At 53.4% G+C, this 21,289-nt stretch overlaps 1 protein-coding gene and 1 non-coding gene across 6 annotated transcripts in view; both read left to right on the top strand.

Annotated features, from left to right (window-relative positions):
- CACNA2D2 (calcium voltage-gated channel auxiliary subunit alpha2delta 2) overlaps nucleotides 1-21,289 on the top strand; it is a 128,274-nt gene that overhangs the window by 67,251 nt on the left and 39,734 nt on the right. The gene's annotated exons all lie outside the window — the stretch shown is intronic.
- On the top strand, nucleotides 21,111-21,213 carry LOC128078789 (U6 spliceosomal RNA). Its single transcript, XR_008205801.1, has one exon. It is a non-coding gene; the product is annotated as a U6 spliceosomal RNA (small nuclear RNA).

The following is a 21,289-nucleotide window of genomic DNA, read 5'->3' on the forward strand; positions in this document are numbered from 1 at the left end:
ATAATCTCTTTGCCTTGTTAATTAATAGTGCCAAATCCATCTCTCTTCCCTCTTCTTCGCTAATTGCTGGCTGGTAGCTTTTGTTCCCGTTCTATCCTTAATTCCCTGATCACCGATTCCCGGCTGACCGTCCGGTCTGTTTGTTTGTTTCTTCTGTGTGTGTGTGTGTGTGTGCTGGGCTGGACCTGCTCCAGTAATCCAATTTGAATCCAATCTCCCAGGTCTGGAATTGTAATTTACAGATTGCAGAGGGGAGCGAGCAGCACCCGCGCACCAGGATGGTAGTTTATTGTCTAATCTAATCAGGGGCAATCAGATGCTCATAACGAGTCTATCAAGACTGTATTGGGCCAGTTTGCTGAGCGATGGAACCAGCTTTCTTAATAGCTCTAACGCGATTTAGGGCTTCCTACACTTTCATGCAGATTATGTCGAGCGTTTCCCTTTCTTCTCCCGTGAGCACCCAGCAGGAGCCCGGCTCCCATGGCTGTGCTGCTCAGCACTGCAGAACTCCACGTTGGCCCCTTGAGCCCCAGTCCTGCTGGGAGCAACCCAACTCCTTCCCCTCTGGTTCGTGGCAGATTATGGCTGTCACTCACTTCTGTTTTGGGTATGAGCATCCCCAGAGGTGCCCAAGGCCAGGCTCTGCGCAGCCTGCTCTGGTAGGGGGCAACCTGCCCACTGCAGGGCTTGGAACTGGATGGCCTTTAAGGTTCTTTCCAACCTAAGGCATTCTGTGATTTACTTACTGAAGCTCACATGGCTGCAGGTCAGACCTATCTGGGGCTTTGTAGTGCTCTCCCAGTGCCCGAAGCAAAAGAGAAGGCAAAGCCAGGATAGTAGGTGGGTGGGCATCCTAGCAACAGCTGTCTGACCCAGACCCAGAGTAATCCCTTAGGATTCTTGCCCCCCCTTCTGGCAAACTGCATCCCTCTAGCTCCTTACCCTGCCAAGTGGGTAGGAAGCCTCCACCTTGAGCACTGCAGCACCCAGCTGTGCCCCCAGTGCAGTGCCCTGCAATGCCCTGCGGTGCACCTGGGGCTCACAGCTTCCTGCCTGCCCAGGGACCATCCTTACTCTCCAGCATCCTTCCGCGCTGCAGGCACGACTGGAAGGATAAAAGGCGAGGGGTGAAGCTTACTGCCTGGTGGATAGAAAGAAAGGTGGAAGGGAGGGAGGGAGGAAATAAATGGGGAGTGATGTATGTCAGTGAGGGAATTGGTGCTAGAGAAGGACATTATCATCCAGTTCTTTGCAAAACAAATTTTGGACACAGTTAGGAAGAAATGGTCGTGATGATAGGAAAATAAAAGATGCCGTGTCACTAAAAAGGGGATTTATTCGAATTTCCCTGGTTAGTTTTGGGGTGAGGAAATTCATTTGCATGGCAATTTGGCGGTGGGAGTCACTGCTGTGCCCCGGGCTGCACTGCCCCAGGGCTGCCACCAGCAGAGCCCTGCGCTCACAGGTCTGTCATGATGTCTGTCAGCTCTCTGACTCCCAGGGCTGTGGCAGGAGGCCAAGTGCAATTGCCACAGTGTGGGCAGCCATGCCCCCCCTCCTGCTCGGGCTCTGCCTGCGGCTTGGGGCTGGAAGGCACCATCCCCCCTGCATGGAGCTGCGGCACTTCGACACCCCGCCCTGCCCCGGAGCAGCTGACGGCCATTAAATGTTTGAGTGATGCTGCAACAATTGTGGAAATATCTCTGATAGGCATCTAGCATATCTTAATAAAAAAAAAAAAAAAAAAGGCGACAAGAATGTAAATTGCACATGCGATTGTGATAAAGAGCCAGAGATAACATTAAAGAGATGGTATCAATTTAATGCACGCTCGGTGCCGCAGCCCTGATGCGCTCTGTGCAGAGGAGCTGCTGCCTGCCGGCAGCTCCCAACGCAGTGCCCACGCCGTGGGTCCGGGCGCGGGGCAGCCCCACACGTCCCCCACCGGGGTGCCCCCTGCCTCCCGGGGACCCCCGCAGCCCTTCCTGCCGCTGCCTTAATAACGCCGCCCCTCAGAAGAGCTGAGGGGAGCCTCCAGGGGTCCGCCAGCCTTTGGTTGCGGTCATCGCCCGCCCCATACGCCCGCCCGGATCTTTCCCCGCGCCGAAGTCCCGCTCCCCCCGCCGAAGCCCAGCAGCGGCCGCGCTGGGGCTGCCCTGCCCGCAGCGCACCAGCAGATGGCAGAGCCTTGATGTGAGCTGCTGCTGGAGGAGCTCGGCTGCCGGCCGATCTCTTCATCCCCCCACCTGCCCGCTGCCCACATCCGTCAGTGCCGCATCCCCGCGGTTCTGGAACCCCCCCACGGACGCTGACTCAGCTGTGCCAGTGTCCCACCGCTCTTTTGGAGAAGAAATTTTCTCTAAGATGCACCCGGAACCTCCTCTGGTGTAACTTGAAGCCATTCCCTCTAATTCCACGATGCTGTGCTGCTCTTTGTTATGTCCCCTACACAAAACCATTGCCCTGGCCCATTGGTGCAGGGCAGCATCAACACCAGGCTATTTGCTCAGCGCCACTGCAGGTTGCAGAGCAGGGGTTACCTTCTCAGCTGTGCCATACAGGAGCCCTACATGTGCCTGGGAGGTGCACAGGGCCCTGGGCTGGAAGCAGCCCCTGTTCCCAACTGGTGTGTGCTGAAGTGGGTTCCTGCAAGTGGCTGGAATGGATAAATCTGAGATCTTGATAGCCTGGAGTGCGTATGGAATACAAACACCCACTTCCCCTCCTCGCTCAGGCAGCCACGCAGTGCACAGCAGAGCAGAGGCTGCGAGCAGTTTGCGAATGTGTTACTGCCACTGCAGCCCCCAGCAGCGAGCAGAGCGGGCTCCAGCCCTGCTGCACAAGGCTCTTCTTCTCTCCCTATCCTCTCCTCAAACCCAGAACCTCTGCAACGGCACCTCCGCTTTGCTGCCTCTGTGCTGAACATCCCTAAAACCTGCGCCGTAACAGCATCCCTGCTAATTATATCACTGCAGATTTATTTCATGGTAATGTTATTGCTGGCCCCAGGCATCACCGCTATCATTGGAAAACATCGAACGATCGCAGCTCTTTATCTGCCTCCATTAAACCTGGCAGCGGTGTCTGTTTATAAGTTTGCCCTCTGATGAGAGCCAAGGATTGACGAGCAGGTGGTGCCTGGAGGGGAGCTCACCGAGGGGCAGGCGGTGCTCAGGGAGGGGGCAGTGAGTGGCAGAGTGCCTGGCACCTCCTCGGGACATGCCTGGCTCTGAGCAGAAGCAGTGCCACGGGCTGTGCTGTGGGCTGTGCCCTGGGTTGTGCTCTGGGCTGTGCTGTGGGCTTTGCCATGGGCTGTGCCGTAGGCTGTGCTGCAGGCTGTGATGGGGAAGTCGCTGTGGGTTGTGCCATCGGTTGTGCTGTGGATTGTGCCATGAGCTGTGCGGTGGGTTGTGCTGCAGGTTGTGCCATTGCTTGTGCTGTGTGCTGTGCTGTGTGCTGTGCTGTCTGCTGTGCTGTGGGCTGCGTGTTGGCTCCCCAGTGGTTGGGAGGTTGCTGCAGTGGCTCGTTGAGGTCCCTTTCCCAGTGCAGTTGCTATCAGTTTTGCTGTGCCTGGCTGATGTCCTTGTGGTTATGGTGAGAAGGGCTCTAGCAAGGAGCGAGTGGGCCAAAAGCTGGTCTGAAATGGGGTCAGTACGTGGCGTGCAGACAAAAGGCACTGCCAAGCAGACTGCATCGAGTCTCCTGGTAATTTCTGCAAAACAGCCGGAGCAGAAATATGCTGATAATTATTTAAATTAGGCTCTAAGCATTGAATTTTTTTTTCTTCAAGTAACAGCACTTCAGCACTTGTCCAGATGAGTGCTAATTTACCCAAATGGAAAGGTTTATTAAACATGCCAGCCAGCGCTTTAGCAATATTTAGGACAGCAATTTTGCCTTATTATATCTCTTAGCAGAGAGGGCACAGCCTGCTCCATCCAGCCCCTCTGCAGCAGGGCCCCATCTCTTTCAGGGACTGAATTTCCTCAGGGACCTCCAGCGTAAGCCCACCTCTCCTGGGTGCATGCAGCAGGAGTGCTGCTCAGGTCTTTAAGACCTCATGGGGCAGAGAGGCAGGACCAGAGCCTTCGGGAGGACTTTGTTGTCATTCAGGTTTTAATAGGAGGTGAAGAAGCTCACCAGCTTTCTGCTTTAGAAGGACGTCACTTGCGTGTGTGATGTCAATAATGCTCTTGCTCTGTGATCTGGCCGCCGCTGGTAGCTGTCATTTCTGCCACTATGTTGCAGTCATCTCCATCAATATCCCCTCCCTCTCTCTTTTCTCGCTGCGTTCAGCCATCGCACTGCAAATCTTGGCAGCACCAGGAGCTGTGGTTGAAGAAGAGTGGGTGAAGGGGAGCCCAATGGAGCTCTGGGCTGTACATTCCTCTGCACAGGACTGAGCTGGTGGCGATGGGAAGGCTGTGCTTCGGCTCCAGGCATTCCTTCCCCTCCCCAGTGAGCCCTGGGTTTGTGCTCTACGGCTGCTGCAACCCCATAAAGCCAACCATTGCCACTGATTTCCCCTCACGCAGAGCTGCTGCTATTTACAGGCCTGGCAGTTGGCTGATGGGGATATGAACTTTTCCAAATGGAGAATATCAATGAAATCACTGAAAGGAAGCTCACAGTGGTGCTGATCATACCTGCATCTGCAGGGCAGCGTGCTGTGACCCCTCTGTTGTACTGCAGCCACCCTTTGCCTGCTCTCACCCACCCAAAAATGGAGGCTTTTGAGAGGCAGCTTTGAGGAGCCTTCCCCGCTTATTCACCTTTATAAAGAGTAAAAAGAAAGGCAGTGTGAGATTCAATTTTACCGTTCCAGCACCTTTTTCACCACCCTGATTGAAAGTGCTTAACCTCCTCTTCATTAATCAGTTTGAATCTTCTCTGAAATTCGTCCTCGGTGAAGGAAATTAGGTGGAGATGTGCTGCTTCCATCTTAGTGCCTGCGGCTGCTGCAGGATGCACTGCGGCTGGCAGTGGGGATGCTGTGGCTTTGGTGGTTTTGTTGGCTTTGTGGTGCCCAGAGGAGCCGTCTGGGTGCTGTGTGCACAGCCCTCGTTGTGCCCAGAGCTGGGTTACCTGAAGCAGACTGCCTGGGGGGGCTGCTGGCACTGCTTTGTACAGGTGGGAAGGCTGAGGGCAGGGCAGCAGCACGGCATCAGGATGGGTGATGGGCACAGTGCTGTGCTGTGCTGGGGGAGGGCAGCAACGCATGAGTGCATCTCGGAGGTCTGCCTGCTGTTCTGAAGCTCCTTCACTTTTGGATATGTCTGTGCAGGGCTGAGTGGAAAACAGGGAACAAAAGGCTGCCCAGACATGATTCTCCCCAGCTGTGCTGGGCTTGGGGACAAGGAATGGTTCGTGGCACAGGGTCAGCACGCCGCCCGCTGCCACATCTCATTGCTTGCACACACTGCCTGTCTCCATGCCGTGCTCATAACCTCTGCTAATTATTTATAAAGGATTAATTAATAGGCTCCTGCTCTCGGCAGTGACCCAGTGCTCTTCGTTCCTGCCCCCTCGGTTCGAATAACAGCTCTCATGCTGAGAACAACAATCATTTGTTCTTGAGAAGGGAGAGCTGAAGTGCCATGCTGAAGCCTCACGAAGCTCTGAATGTGGCACTGCCTCTGTCCTCAGATCACCGATCGTGTAATTTTATCAAGGAATGTAGTCGAGGTTGTCTCATTGCATTGGTGCTCGTTGTTCAATTCCATTGCCCTTTCCAGCTTTTCTCTTAATGTCTGCTCCACTGTTTTAGCAAAGGTTGAAATTACAGTAATTCCCCAGATCGCTCGTCTACCGGGCTTAAAATGCAGATAAAACAGATTAAGATTATTGAGATCTGGAAATCAAAGAGGGCGTTAATGGAACCATCAAGGAAGGAGAGCATTTGTGCATCCCGTTCCCCTGCTCCCAAAGCACAGGGAGTGTGCTGCAGTGAGTAGGGGCCGGGGCTGCTGTAAATAAAGGGGATGTTTTATTCCATACCACCTATCAGCAGAGGACTTGTTGCTCAGAGATGCCGTGGAAGCGAGAGATGTGCAGGATGCAGGGGGGAAGCTGGCTATGAATGCATGCTGGCTGTAAGAACCCCCTGTGTGTGCTGCTGCTGCTGTGATCGGAGGCTTTGCATGAATGATGGAGGCTTTCCAGATCAATGTGAGCATCTGTAAATTGAGCCGAGGAGAAGACAAATGAGCAAGGCTGCTCTGTTCCTTGCTTTGTGAAGATTTAAGCCAATAATTAGTGAAGGCAGCAAAATGATTTCCCTTCCTGTGGGTGGATTGGTTAAGTTATGTGGTTGCAGTCTCTCGTTCAGAGAGAAGAGGTTTGAGTCTTGCATGAGCTGTAGTGTTTTTTCCATGCTATTCACCTATTTTGTCTATCAAAAGATCTTGACCCTGCTATTTCCATCACAGGGGACAGAAGTGGCAAGCTATGCCAATGTGGCAGCCAGCACATGGAAATCAGTGTGCCTACGAATGTGCATTCTCACTGATTGCTGCATTTAAGCCTGATTATGTTCCAATCATCCCACCACCACGGAGTGCTATGAGGAGTGTAAAAAGTCATCAGAGGCGGGCAGAGAAAGGGAGAATGGCTCAGGGTCTGATGGAACCCAAAGAACTTCACGCGTCGGCCCTGCGCAATGCGCTCAGCCACTGCAGGGAGCAGTGCAGCACCTTGCTGCTGCTTTGCAAGCACCAAGGCTTGGAGGCCTCTGAACGGGTGAGACCTCAGTGCCAACAGTACCTTACATTTTAGTAAACCCACAGTAAAATTTAATAAATCCACCTCAAATCCACCCAGACCCTTGCACCTGCAGGGCAGTAGCAAAGCCTTCGCCCTCTCCTCTCATGCTGGTGGCTCTGTGCTCTCCGGAGCTTCTTGCAGAGCCCTCAGGAGAGCAGACAGCAAGGGGAAAGCTGCAAGCTCCCATCTGCACTCAGCAAGCAATCCCACCAGTCGCACTGAGGGCCCCGCATTTGCAAGTTGTGCCTTAGATTGCAAGTAGGAGCTGCCAGCTCCCCCCCAGCACATCCACCCCAGGACATCCTGGCAGCTTGGGGAGCATCCCTTCAGCTCCATGCATCGTGCTCTTCCTCCTTGGGTGCCCGGCAGGTTTCTGGGTCAGACTCCTTGCTGCACAGCTGTGTTTGCACACGCACGGCCGCAGCGCTGCTCGGCTGCCACAGGACTGCAGGGTGCAGCCCTGGAGCTTTGCTGCAGCTGTGCTGTGCCACAGGAGCACAGCCCCGGGCAGAGCTGCTGCTCTAGGGCCCTGCTCTCAATCTCTTAAGCGAATTACAAAGAGAAATGGTTGGTGCTACTGTTTTTTTTCCTCCTTGTGTGCCGCTAGTGCTGTTGCACCAGATTTTCCTCCTTTTATGCTCTTGTTTTTACAGCGTGTCCGCTGTTCTCCTCTCTCTTTATATTGAGATTTGTCCTTTCTTTCCTGGAAATTAAAATGCCGCATCCCTGCCAATCTGAGACTAAGCTGAGATCAGAGAATAGTTTGTTTCCAATTGAGATATGAAAAATACCTTGCAGTAACGCCTGCAGCTGTAATGCGTGGGAATGTCTGGATTGCTCTGTTCTGACAGCCCACGTCCTGCCGCTGCGGGGCCGAGGGATGGGCCTGGGGGGAGCTGGGGAATGCTGGCTGCCTCCAGCGTCCCCAGTGCCAGCCCAGCGTCCTCCTCCACGCTAATGGAGGGTTGCAAAGCACAGAGATGGCCAGGAAGATCTGCTGGTGACTGTGGTTTCGGCATCATAACCATCACAAACGGGTTTGCTCTGCCTGGAGTTCTCTCCTCTGGGAGAAGGCAGCAGAAGAGGAGGAAGGGAATGGGACCATCCCTCCTTTAAGCCCCCTGTGGCTGCTCAGCAGTGACTCAAAGAGGTGATATCTGCCACAGCCATGTCTGCATCCCCAGGGATGTGAAGGATGCTCCTTGCAATGAAAGGACAGCCTCTGTCCTGGGCAAGGAAGAAAGGAAAACTATTTTGACACAGGGCGAGGATCCCTCTCCAGGCTCCCCAGGAAGGACAGTGCATTTCCAAGCTGAGTGTCGCTTGACCTCAGCTGGTTTCCATGCTCTCTGCACCGCGGTTCTTCGGGCTTGGATTCACTCTGCTGTTTGTCCTTCAGAGAGCACCAGGAGCAAAGCAGCTGCTTCCCAATCCTGGTGTTTGTTCTGCTGGCACCAGCTCACTGCTCTTATCGCAGTCGACATTCCTGCACTCCATCGTCGGACAGTCGCGCTCAAGGACTCCAACCTGCCTGTGGCTGGTGTGGCACTTGGGGCACGCAGCCCCCCACGGGGTCCCATTTCTGGATGGGGGTGCTCCCTTGAAAGTTCAGCAGCAGGGAGGTGGGGATGGAGATGTGGCCCCGGGTCCCACAGCCGCTCGGCAGCTGCAGGCCTGCGCTGCCGGGTGCTCCTTGGAGAGCAGCCCATGGGCACCAGTGCTCTTGGCTCGTGGCACCCAGCTCATGTTTTCAAATACCAAATGGAGTTGTTTGCAAATGCCTAGTAAATCCCAAAATAGTCCCAATTTACCGAGTTTTGTGAATAGGCTCCAGCCCACTCCAATGACAATAGCAGCCTGCCTCTGTGCCTCGCTCCAGCTCCATGGAGGCGCAGCGCTGAGAGGGTGACAAGCGAGGCTGGGTGAGCAAATGTTATTATTCCAGCCTGCTGCACAAACAATGGATGCTATTTGTTTTGCTGGCTTCTAGAGCATCTTATTTGTCTCGGCTGCAGTTCCCTCCTTTCAATCCCTGTTCTGCTGTGGCTCGCTGCCGCTCAAGAATGCACTGTCCCAGTGCTGTGTGCCACCACCAGTCCTGTCCCCACCTGTGGGCAGACTGTGGGGAGGTCTGTCCACCAGTCCCTTCCCATTAAGCCGTTCAGAGTGATTTTATTCCACTGAAAACCAGTTTCTTTGAGGAAAGCAGTCCATGCTGCTTGCTGCCAATTTCTTGTGGCCCATTGTGTCCCTTCATGCCCTGTGGTGACCAAGCCACAGTCTGCACACCGCAGGGGATGGAGCAGAGCACCTCCAGATTGCTGTGCTGTCAGAGGTACCCAGCATTTCCGCAGGATGAGCTGAGTGGTGGGCTGGTTTTGCCACTTGTCCTGATGGAAAGATGCTCGATGTGCCACTCATGGGACTGTTGGGTGGTGGGGATGTGCAACCTATGGGACTGCTGGGTGCTTCCCAGCTTGGATGGGACAAGAGAAGATTCACAGAACCGAAAACTTGTGCAATGGGATCCGTGAACATAAGGCGATTAGGGAACCCATTCCCAGCCTGCTGCTTTCTGTGACAGATTCCTGAATCCCAGCCAGTGCATCACTGGAGAGATGCTGTGGAAGAGGAAATAACAGGAATCTCCAGCTCTTTATAGTGCTAGCAGCTCTCTGACCGGCTGCAGCATTCCTGCTGTTCCCAGAACACGTGGGGCTCAGCCAGCGGCTGCTGCCTGTAGAAGAAGGGGTGGTGATCTTTGAGAGCAGCTACGAGAATTTAATTTATTTTACAAGAATTTAATTTGCTACAAGAGCAAAGGGTGGTTGGGGAGTGGAGGGGATTTCAGGCTGATGGCAGAAGATGTTGTGGTGAATTTTTACCTCTGTGGTGTTTTGGGGCTTCTTCTGGCTCAACACTGTCCTGTCTTAAAGACACTCGCTAATGAGTTTGTGCCATGATCACACTAATAAGCCCAACCACTCTCAGTGCTGTCTCTCTCCCACTCTGGGTCTCACACTGGTGCTCCCAAGGTATGGGCACACACCGTGGGCTCTGCCCCCATAACAGCAGAGGTGTCAGGGAGGGGCAACACACCGTGGGCTGTGTGTTAGGAGCAGGAGCACAGGAACTGGTGGTCACACTGGTGGCTGAGAGCTCTTCCAGGGCAATGCTGAGGCTCATGGATGCCAGTGATGGAGCATCCATCCCTCATTCTTCCTTTGTTGTGCTGAGGGCACAGAGAAATGTGGGTAGAGAGGAGGGAGAAGAGGTTGCGGGGCCACATTTGTTGCTGCTCTCTGTTGGTACAGGCAGAGCCAGCCGGGTTCCTGTGCTGCCAGTCAGTGCTCTGGAGGAGGAATCCTCCCTTGGGCACTCGCAGGCACCCTGTTGTCCCAGAGTGAAGCATTGCTGTGGGCACTGCACTGCCCATAGTGCTGCCCTGGTGTTCCAGGTTCTGCAACCATCGTATATCAGCCCCAGGAGCCCCTCTGCACGTCTCTGCTGCTAGGGCAAAACAAATCAAGAGGAACAATAACACTAAATGACAGCCGAGCTACTCCGGAGCACAGGGCATCCCTCCCAGTGCCCTCACTATGCTGGTGTTGGGCTGGGAGCCATCCCTTACGACACAGCCCATTGCTCATGGTGCAGGGCACTGAGCTGTTGCATGCTGCCAGAACCCCCATCCCTCCTGTCCCTCCGAATGCAGGGTACAGAGGGGCTGCCTGTCCCCTACCTGCCCCAGGGGGCACTGGGTGGCAGGGCCGAGCTCAGGCATTGATCAAGGCAGGAGAGGAGTGGCAACATCTTTTCCCTGCCCGATTTCCACCTGTGCTGGTGAGGCTGCCCAGGGCAGTGCTGGGGAGCTGCTCTGCAGAGCTCACCAAGGCCATGATGCATGGAAAGCCAACTGCAGTTCCTGCAGCCTCCTTTGCTGCGCAGGGTGGGTTAGTGTGTTTACCCACAGTGTTTTTGGCATGTGGGCTTTGCAATTTGTTTAGCAATGTCAATACCATCTGGAACATCATCTATTTAAAATACATTAGAGACATGAGGAACAACCTATCATGTTGTTTTTTTTTTTTTCCAGAGGGTGCATCCAGATTGGAGGAGAGAGTCATTCAGAAAAGCTTAATACCAAAGAGATGCTTGCTGTGCCGTGTGCCCATCCCTTCCCACACACATCACTGCCATTCCTGTAGTAGCACCATGCTTCGATGCCACCTGCCCTGGAGAGCAGGGACAGCACCCATGTCCTTATGGCCTGCGGGACTGCTGGCCAGGTGTCTGTGTGTCACCCTGCATCCCTTCCATGTCCCCAGCACCCTCAGCATCTCCATCACCATGCTGCCATCTGTGGTTCATGAATTGCTGCATTGCCAACAGGAGCTCTCTTGAATTTCCCTTTCCCTTTGGTATTTAGCATTATGTCCAGGGCCGTGACCATGGTTTTCTAAGGGTGTGTATAGGCTCCGCTGGGGATACTAAGCACCACGTCCTCCCCACATGCATTTCCCACTGTGCCTTTGAACTGGGTCACCACAAACGTCAAGCATATCCCCTCTGATCACTCGATGCAGGTTACTTAGCGAGAGAGATAAACTACTTCTTACACAATCAGAGGAAGAAATGGATCTGTGGTGCCTGGGGCCGTTTCCATGCAGCAGAGCCCTCCCATGTGCTCTTCTCAAAGCTCTGCTTGCTTTGCTACCTCAGTGTTTCTAATTGCTGTTCTGGTGGCATTGGCCTGGCAGCAGCACCAAGGGACTCCATATCTGGGCGTCATCTGGGTCTGGGACCCCTCTTGTGGCACAGGACACAAAGCCAAGGGCAGGGTCAGAGGAATCATCTGTGTGTCTCCATGTGACGATTGCACGGATTTCCCTGCTGGGCTCCCAGCAAGTCACACCAACCATGCACAGAGAGCTTTCCTATCTGAGAAACCAAACCGTTCATCTGTGCTCCCAGCTGTCCTCATATGTCTGAGAAATCTTTAAAAAGCCCAAGAGAAATAACTCTGCATTATTGAAAGTGGTTTGTCTTGTAGAAGATGAACGTGCCTGCGCTTAGCCATGTCTCTGCATTTTGGGCGAGTGGTTTGGCAGATACAGCTTTAAGGCGCTGTGATTGCCTGGCCCTGTGGTGGTGGTGGCCAACACGATGCTTGGAATGGAGCTGCAGCACGGAGCAGAGGTGCATGTGGAGCAGAGGTGCTGACTACTCCAGAAGAGGAAGTTATCAGGAGTAGTCAGCACGGGTTCGCAAGGGGGAGGTCGTGCTTGACCAACCTGGTAGCCTTCTATGATGTTGTCTCAGGCTGGGTGGATGCGGGGAGAGCAGTGGATGTAGTCTACCTTGATTTCAGCAAGGCTTTTGATGCTGTCCCCCACGACATCCTTATAACAAAGCTGAGGAAGTGTGGGATAGATGAGTGGACAGTGAGGTGGGTTGAGAACTGGCTGACTGGCAGAGCACAGAGGGTTGTTGTTGGTGGTGCAGAGTCCGGTTGGAGGCCTGTAAGCAGCGCTGTTCCTCAGGGGTCGGTGCTGGGTCCGGTCTTGTTCAATATCTTCATCAATGACCTTGATGAGGGGATAATGGCCACCCTCAGCAAGTTTGCTGATGATATGAAGTTGGGAGGATTGGCTGACACGCCTGAAGGCTGTGTTGCCATTCAGCGAGAGCTGGACAGGCTGGAGAGCTGGGCAGAAAAAAAACAGATGAGGTTTAACAAAAGCAAGTGTAGAGTCTTGCATCTGGGGAGGAATAATTCCATGCACCACTACAGGTTGGGGGATGAGCTGCTGGAGGGGAGCTCTGCGGAAAGGGACCTGGGTGTCCTGGTGGATGACAGGTTGCCATGAGCCAGCAGTGTGCCCTTGTGGCCAAGAGGGCCAATGGCATCCTGGGGTGCATTGCACAGAGCGTGGCCAGCAGGTCGAGGGAGGTGATCCTCCCCCTCTACTCTGCCCTGGTAAGACCTCATCTGGAGTACTGTGTGTGTAGCAGGGCTGCACCTGGAGCAGGGGTATATCTGGAGTAGGGATATACCTGGAGCAGAGCTACACCTACAGCAGAAGCATACCTGGAGCAGAGGTGCATCTCGAGCAGAGATACACCTGGGGCAGGGGTACACCTGGAATAGAGATGAACCTGGAGCAGAGATACATCTGGAGCAGGGTGCAGCCTGCGCTCAAAGCCTTTCCATCCAAAGTCTGCAGACCCCACATCCACTCTGCCTCGTGTGACCGTGCACTGAGGTTGTCTGATGGGAAGGGTCTATCCTTAAAACATTTACATTATGTCCGGAGCATTAACAGCCTGCTGTCTCAGGAGAAAACTCCAAACCCAAAGGCCTTGCTTCTGCTCCCTGGAAGACTTTAATGTGGGCTCTCACAGAGTGCAGCTTAATGGCTGTGAGATTATCACTTCATCTGTGCCATCCATCTACCTGTGTCTGTTCTGCACTGTGGCCCCCTCCCACCCGGGGAACTTCTCAGCAGCTGGGTGCCTGTAGATGGGGGCAGAGCCACGTCCCCGTGCAGTGCTCTGCTCCGTGTGCCCCCGTCCTGCTGCAGCGTGGGATGGAGGTCCTGCGCCGTGTCTGTAACACTGTGCTGTTACTTTCCCTTCTCCCTGGCTGCTATGTATCTGCTGTTCTGAATAATCCTATTTGTATTGCAATAACAATGGAATTACTGCGGTAAGCATCAAAGCCTGTGTAGGTCACGAGCGCTTTGTTTCATCATCTCGGCGCGATGATGATGATGATGACCTTTTGCTGTCTGCATTTCTGTGTACCTGCATCTCGCTCTTATTAAATATCCTCGCATCGAAATCTCTCACTAATCTAATCTCCCCATGTGGCTGCTGTATAATTACCTCATTTTGCAAAATATTGCATCTGTCACTCTCCCTCCCTGCGCTCGGAGCAGAGGAGGGTGATGGAGCGCAGGGGCTGAGGGGGGAGCGGTGGCGGTGCTGCGGTGGCATTTGGTGTCACCTCCCCAGCACCTGAATCTCATCCCCATGTGCCTCTGCCGCTGTACCCAGAGGAGCTGCTCCCCCAGGACCAGAGCCCATCTGCTCTGGCAGGTCCTTCCCAGGAGTAGTGGCGTTCATTAATCATCCTGTTTGCTTTCTTAAAACTGCTTAAGTTCTTTTTCCCTCAGGGGATGATGCATTGCTGCCTTTTAAATAAGCGCTGCCGTTTCGGGCTCCTGCCACCCTTCTGGCTGGGAGCGCAGCTGTCTCCCGTCTCGGAGCACATCTGCCTGTGTGTGGCACAGGGCGAGCTGTGCTGTGGAGGGGATCAAACGGTGCTTCCTGGCGCAGAGGGTGCCGGATGCAGAACCCCTCATCTCCTAGACCCTTATCTTTTAATCTGGAGACATTCTCGTCTGACAGTTCATAAATTAAAAATGTTTCTTCTGTGACTTTTTGCTCCCGTTTCGTATGTATTCTGTGTAAAGGCTTTTAATTCTGTGGAGAATTATGCAAAACCTGCAGGCCCCGGCTCTGTGTTATGTATACTTGGCGTGCTGCAGACCGTGATGCTAAAACCGGCGCCCTGCTCTCAGAAGATGCTGAGCTGCTCGGGGAGGGCTGCAAACTTCTGCAGCACAGGGATCCGGTGCTGTGCTGCGGGTGCAGCGCTGCGTGCCATGCTCCTCTGGGAGGTGTTAGCGAAAGCCTCCCTGCATCTGCATCAATAAGGAGCGCAGAGGACACGGGAACTGCTGTGAGTGGAGCATGCATCAGTGTCACTGACAACGCGGTAATTAGGCGGCACAGAAGAGCGAGCAGCGCAATGAGCCCCGTCGGCGAGCACAGGGGATGGCTGCGGCAGCGTCACTGCTCCCTGCTGACACCTGGGAGTGCAGTGAGCCCGGACGGCTGCCTGTGCCCAAAGTCACTGTCACCTTGGGGATCGCAGCTAGAGGCTGGCAGGAGGCTGGGCAGCAGGCACACAGCACTGGGATGCAGCCTTGGGGGCCAATTCCCTGCTCTCGTCCTGGGGTTGTGGATCTGAGTGTGCTGCTGCTTGAAGAGCATCAGCTGCACCCCAAGCCTTGCTGATGGAGGCTCTGGGTCTCTCTCCCTTCCTTTCTCTCCCAGTGCTCCATGTTGTTGCTCCATGCCAGGATGCTGGCTGCAATGGAGGCCAGGGTTGGGGACACCAGTGCTATTCAGAGTACAGTGCACAAGGGTCATGGGTTTGTGTCACAGAATCAGAGAATCGTAGGGGTTGGAAGGGACCTCCAGAGCTCATCGAGTCCAACCTCCCTGCCAAAGCAGGTTCCCTACACCAGGTCGCACAGGTAGGCATCCAGGCAGGTCTTGAACATCTCCAGAGAAGGAGACTCCACCACCTCCCTGGGCAGCCTGTTCCAGTGTCAGGAGCAGTCAGTGAGAAAGGACTCATCATGTTCCTGCTGATCAGGTGCTGGGGCATCACATTAAATTAACAGATGGCAAGAGCTGGGTAATGGAGAGCAAGGAGGAGAAGGGTGGGACTGATAAGTATAGAAAGTGTCCAAAAATCATTAGGCATATTTATAAGAGGAAAATATCATTGAAAGTGTAGCAGGCACTGTCTTTAATGAGCTCAGTCTCTGAGTTGGAGTGTTGGAGGGCAGGGAGGGGCAGGAGCAGCACTGTGTGCCCATGCAGGTGTCCCGGGGCTGCTGCTGGGCCCACCTGTCCTCAGTACTGTCCCTTCCTCATGCCTTCAGCCCAGGGGCTTCTGCACATCTTGCACGAAGCCAAGAGGCAGTCACTGCTGTGTGGTTCAAGGTCTGCTGGGCAGGGTGACCCTGAGGTGGTGGTGGCCTCAGGGTGCCAGTGACCTCAGGGTGACGGTGGCCCTGGGCACTGGCTAAGTTTCAGGATAAAAAGAAAGATATCTCATGTTCATTGGCTCTCCTGCCTTTGCAAAGATGCATTGTGGTGTTGAGCACACAGGAAGGAGCTGGGTGGTCACGAAGGGAGTTGGGAAGTGAAAACACCATGTGTGCACCTTCCTCCTGTGCCTGTGGGTGTTATGCAGCCTCACAACCCTGCAGGGCTTACACAGGGCAGGTGAGCTCACATTCCAGGGATAGTGTGCCCACTGAGCACGGGCAGTGAGGGGAAGAGGTAAGCCCAACTTAAAATCTCTGAGTGAGCAGTGTTTTGTGACTGATGTAATTGCTGTTAAAATGCTTTTAACATAACGCTTTTATCTGCCAGATAGACTCCTTCTGGTCGTCAATCTCGGGGGTTTGTGATGGGTCCTGCAGTGCAGGGAGGCTCTGCAGAGTGCTGGGTCCTGCACCAGTGTGGTAGAGAGCAGCTCATGTGGGTCCCCTCAGGTCCTGCAGCCCAGCAGGGAGCTGCAGTGCCAGGCTGAGCACCAGGCAGATCCTCAGCCGAGTTTTGAATGGCAACTTTTCCAGATCATCCTCAAATTGAGAGAGGGAGCAGATCTGGGCACTGCAACAAGGGTGCGCTCTGAGTGGGGCCTGACAAAATCCTCTGCTCAGTGCCTGGTGCCTTTTGGGGGCACACCATCCCTCAGTTACAGATTTTCGCCATACCTAAATGAAATGATTTGTTAATTGGAGTGAGCGATCGCTGCATGGCCGGGATGCTCTCCTGCTGTGGCGAATAGCTTTTGCCCACTGAGATGGATGTGGCCGCCGCCGCTGGGTGCTCCCCAGGGGCTGTTTCCAGTTTAGCAGTGAACTGAATGAGAAATGTTTTTCTCGGCACTTTGATAGGCGCAGCCCTTCTGACAGATGTTGGTGTTTATGGTCCCACCGGGACAACGTTACCTAGTTGGGAATTGCTAATTCTCTCCCAGGCATGGCGCTGCCTGGGATGCCTGTGTGCATCACTCCCGGTGCTCCTTGCTGCCACCGGGTCTGGGGTGCTCCAAACTCCAACCTCTGTGTTCGTAGGGAAGGTTTATAGGGGAGACGAAGTCTTCTGGTGCGTGCTTTGGATTCCCAGCGAGGCGTTCCTGCTGCTGCCCCGGGACCTGGTGCCGAGTACTTGGCATTGGCTGCTGCTCCTTTGGAAGAGCTGGGCAGGGAGGCTGGGAGGAGCAGTGGGAATCTGGGCTGGCGGCAGGAGGTGGGGAGCAGATTGCAGTGCAGGAGACTTTGATTGACCACAGTACCATTTTGTGGCTTTTTCTCCCTCTCTCTGGGTAAAGCTGCACCGTGACATCCATGCCATTAAATAGGCCATGTTCAAAAGAGAAAATTGCTGCTATTTTCCCCCTTTACTTTACTGCCATAAAAAATTGATCCCACATAGCATCCTTATTTCAAAGACTGCTAAAAAAAAAAAAAAAAAAAAATTCTCATTTTGGCTCTGACAGCTGCATAAAGTGTTTTTTAAATAAAAGGGACAGGAAATGTGGAAAAGAACCTCAACCCTGCCTGTCCCCAAAAAGCTTGTGCCCCAGAAGGGCGCCCTGATCTGGAGAAGTGGGTAAGAGCAAGAGTGCGTGGCGCCAGCAGCTGCTGTGGGGCAGCAGTGGGGTTTCTCTTTTTCTGAAGTTGGCCACAGAAATTAAAACTTTGCTTGGCAGCTGAAGGGGCAGAATCTCACACTTACCTGGGCCGGGCCCTGCTGGACTTCTTAATGGCAAGGGGCTGAGCCAAGGGATGGAGAGTGGAGGCTGGCAGGGCTGGGCTGGGATGCCGAGGGATGCTGGGGAGGAAAGCAGCTCTCCCAGTAACAGCCCTCAGCTCCAGTTCTAATGCGAGCAGGATTAGCCATGTGCAGAGCAATTGGCTGAAGCCGCAGCGGCAGGCTCTGCCCTGGTGATATGTCTCCATTTGCTCTGACTTGATTTCTCCAGCCAGTCCAGCCCCGAATGCCATAAATTTTGCTCTTCTTTACACCTCGCTGATGAGCTGTCCTTGAGAGCACCTGGTCTGTGGCTTTGCGGGCTGAATTCTGTGCGTGCCTCCCCTGAAGCCAGCCGAGTCCTGGTGAAGAACTGAGATGTATGTAACTATTAAGGTCAAAGGATGCTTGGGTGCCTTTCTCCTTTCTTCAGACCTATTTCTCATTTTCAGTCCGCAGCCTGGCCGCTGGGGTGTGCTGCTCAGACCAATGGCATGGCCCTGTTCAGTTTGGGTCACTATTCTTTTAAGTGCACTATGAACCCGGTGTGTCTTTAAGGCCATGTGTGTGTAGGGATTTGCTGATGGCTCATCTTTCCAGCAGGCTTCTTCAGCTGAATGTCAGTTTATTGCTTTTGCAAATTGTCTTGTGCCTACACAGAACAGGCTGCCTCAGCACAGGGCTCTGCCAACAACGTGCTCCATAAAAGGGTTATTAGGATAACAAGAAAGAAAACAGAAACCTCTGCAGAATCCTAGCAGTGTAGTGCATCCCTCCCCCTCCCCTCGCCCCGTTTATTGCCCTCAATGCTCCTGAGCTGGGCTGCAAACCGCTGCTCTGCTGTGGGTGAGCGGCAAGGTTAAAGTGCCCAGACAGGAGCTAACTCTGCTGCAATTATCTGCTCCATGGCACAGCACCGAGCTGCAGCTCGCCGTAAGCACCGCGAGGAAAACAAGTACCGTTCGCAAACTGCACAGCAATCATGGCCACCCCACGCCAGCACACAGAGAGCTGCCAGTGTTTTCTTTCCCGTGTGTGTTGTGCTGACCCTGCACTTGTAGAGCAAGGCTTGGAACAAGGCAGGTGCTGGCCCCAGCCCCTGGCTTACCTCGGTTTACCTTCTGGGGAGAGGATGGGGAATAAAAACGTGACTCACTTTCCTCTGAACGCCACCGATATCTTTCACCCATCTCTAACACCACTGCTACCCTTTCAGTGCGAGTTCATGCTGGATGCCGCAGTGCTATAATCCTCTCCCTCTGATCCTCCTTAAGCATGGCATTCTTCTCCCTCTTGCTGCTGTGCCTGTATTGCTCACCTTGTCCAGCTGCTGTGTGGAGCTGCCTGGGCGCAGTGCGCCCGCTGCGTATCCCATCCCCTGGGCATAGTGCTGGGGATTGGGTGAGAGCAGCCAGCACCTTCAAGTCGTGCTGTGATGCACCGAGCTGAGCCCGGAATGTTTCAAATACCAGAGACAGGAAGAAAGGGGAGCAGCAGTGAGGTTTGTGCCAATTCTGATGGCTTGAGTTTGATGGTACATCAAGGTGCAGCTCAAATTCATGCTGCAAAACCATGGAACCACAGCTGAGGTGCTGCACGCATTTCTCCTCTTGTTTGTGTATGTATTGCATGATTGTAGGATGCAGCTAGAAATGTTTACAGCACACAAGATCAAAATCAATAGCACGAGAGCCCTCAGGACTCGCTGCTTGGTGGGTCAGTGGAGCTCCAGGATGAGGCACTGTGCTCCTGCAGCAGCGTGACAGGATAACCCCGCAGCGGTGACTTTGCACAGCCCACTTTTGTGGTTGTGCTCAGATCGGGTCTGGTTTATGATCCACCTGGCTTCTTACCATCCCCATTAGTAGTTGATAGCAGATGTTTGGAGAGAGGGATTATTACTCTTGCAGCGCATACTTAGCTGGCAGATTATTGAAATTTCTTTCTAATCCTAAGCAGTTACTTGGGAAGTACAAATCCTTGAGTGATAGCACTTCTCTTCCTCTGTACTTTGATCTCAGCTCGCATAACCGATGATACTCTGATTAATTTGATTTTTGTTCCTTAAAAAAAAAACAAGAAAAACTCATGTTCCCTGCATCTCGAGGCATTGAGTTCCACAGGGAGCAGTGTTTCTTGGATTTGAACATTTCCATAGCTGAGCTCAGAGGCACCTTTCCATTATGGGGCGTTTCTGCTTCTTTTTAACTCTGCTTCCTGCAAGTGAATCGCATCCTCTGTGCCTCTCCCACTGCCGCTGCTGCCCGTGTTGAGCAGCCACACTCCTCTCTCCTCCCCACCCAGCACCAGCAGGACCGTGTGCTGTCACAGCTGAGGGCCCCACTGATGTATAGGCCTGCTGCCTAATGCAAAAGCTTTATTTACCGCCCGCTCCTGAGCACACACTGGCATCTTTGGGCCATCCCTCCCACTGAGATGTTTGTGATCCAGCGTGCCGCGATCTCTTCCTTGAGTGGCTACAGTTCATTTTGAGCTCCATCAGCACCCGTGATGAGTCCTAATTGTTGCTCTCAAGAAGCGCCACCTTGTGTGTGCCTGCCCGAATGTCATCTACTGATGAGCTCTTGGATCTCCCAAACGAATCGATTCCTTCCCAAGCTACCTGCGTGCTGATCCAGCCCTGTACTGCTGGAGGTCTGCCCTCGGTAGAGGATTGCCATCCTCTCACTCTGTATGCACTCCCATTTGACACACTCCACTGTCACCTGGATTTTGGTGCTGTGCACTGGAAGGCGTCCTCCTCCTTCCTCTTGTGCTCTTTCCCATCCTCTCTCATTTCTCCTTCTCCAGACTGACCAAGTAAAAGCAGATCAGGTCAGTACAGCTGCAAGCTAACGTCTCCCTGGCCATCAGTCCATCTGCTTGGGAATAGGCATGTGGGCTTGTGCAAAATCCGAGTCCTGCCTGGAAGTCATTTTCCAAAGCGCAGAGCCCTCAGGCCTGTGCCCTGTGCTGAAGAACTCGCTGCAGGGAAGAGCTTTGCTTTGAGAGGCGTTTGCTTTTCAGGACTCAGGAGACACCGTCAGCTGAGCAGTGCTTTACAGTCATCAGTAACCGAGTCCACAGAGGTGAACAAATGCATTGTTAGAGGAAGAAAGGCTTTGCTCAGGTTTCCTCGTGGCACCTTTTCAGAATTTTTTTTCCTTTCCTCCCATTTGAACAACAAAACATTAGGATGTGATGGGGAAGGTTGAAATAGATGGAAGTGGTTCTACTGGACTGCAGACTTGGCTTGGCTCAGCGCTGCCAAGAGATGGCAAGTCACCATCTGATGTGACTGGCACAGGTGAGGGGGCACCACCTTCAGTGCTGGTCCTGCTGCCAGCGGTGTTCTTCCAGAGCAGAGAAATGGCAGACACACAGAAGCACAGAGAGCAACCAGAGGACCAAAGAGCAAGGGGCTGTTTGAGATACCAGAATAATGGGATTGTTTTGTCAGGAGAAGGCTGAGGTAAAACACAGTAACAGCCTTCAAATACATAAAATGTTCCTGTTGCAGGGAAGGAGGAAGTAATGAACCATTCCCCGTGCACCCTGGAGATGGTATGGAAGTAATCATCTTAAATTGCAGCAGGAAAAATTTACCTTTGATAGTAAGAAAAACTTGGCAGTGTAAGACTAGTTAAGCACTGGAATAGATTGCCTGGGGAAGCTGTGGGAACTTGGCACCGGCAGCTTTTTGAAAACAGTCTGGGAAGTGCTTGTCCAGGAGGGGCTGGCCTTGCTTGGAGAGGTACAGAGAAGATTAGCATGGCCCTGCGCAAGGATGACACACAAATTCATGAAGTATTCCTTTATTTTTGCTGATGAGATTAAATTGGGAGGAGCTGTTGACTCCATCGAGAGGCCATGCAGAGACGTGTAGACAAATTGGAGA

Source organism: Tympanuchus pallidicinctus, unplaced genomic scaffold (genome assembly GCF_026119805.1).
Source record: "Tympanuchus pallidicinctus isolate F22 unplaced genomic scaffold, pur_lepc_1.0 scaffold17, whole genome shotgun sequence".
Taxonomy (NCBI): Eukaryota; Metazoa; Chordata; class Aves; order Galliformes; family Phasianidae; genus Tympanuchus; species Tympanuchus pallidicinctus.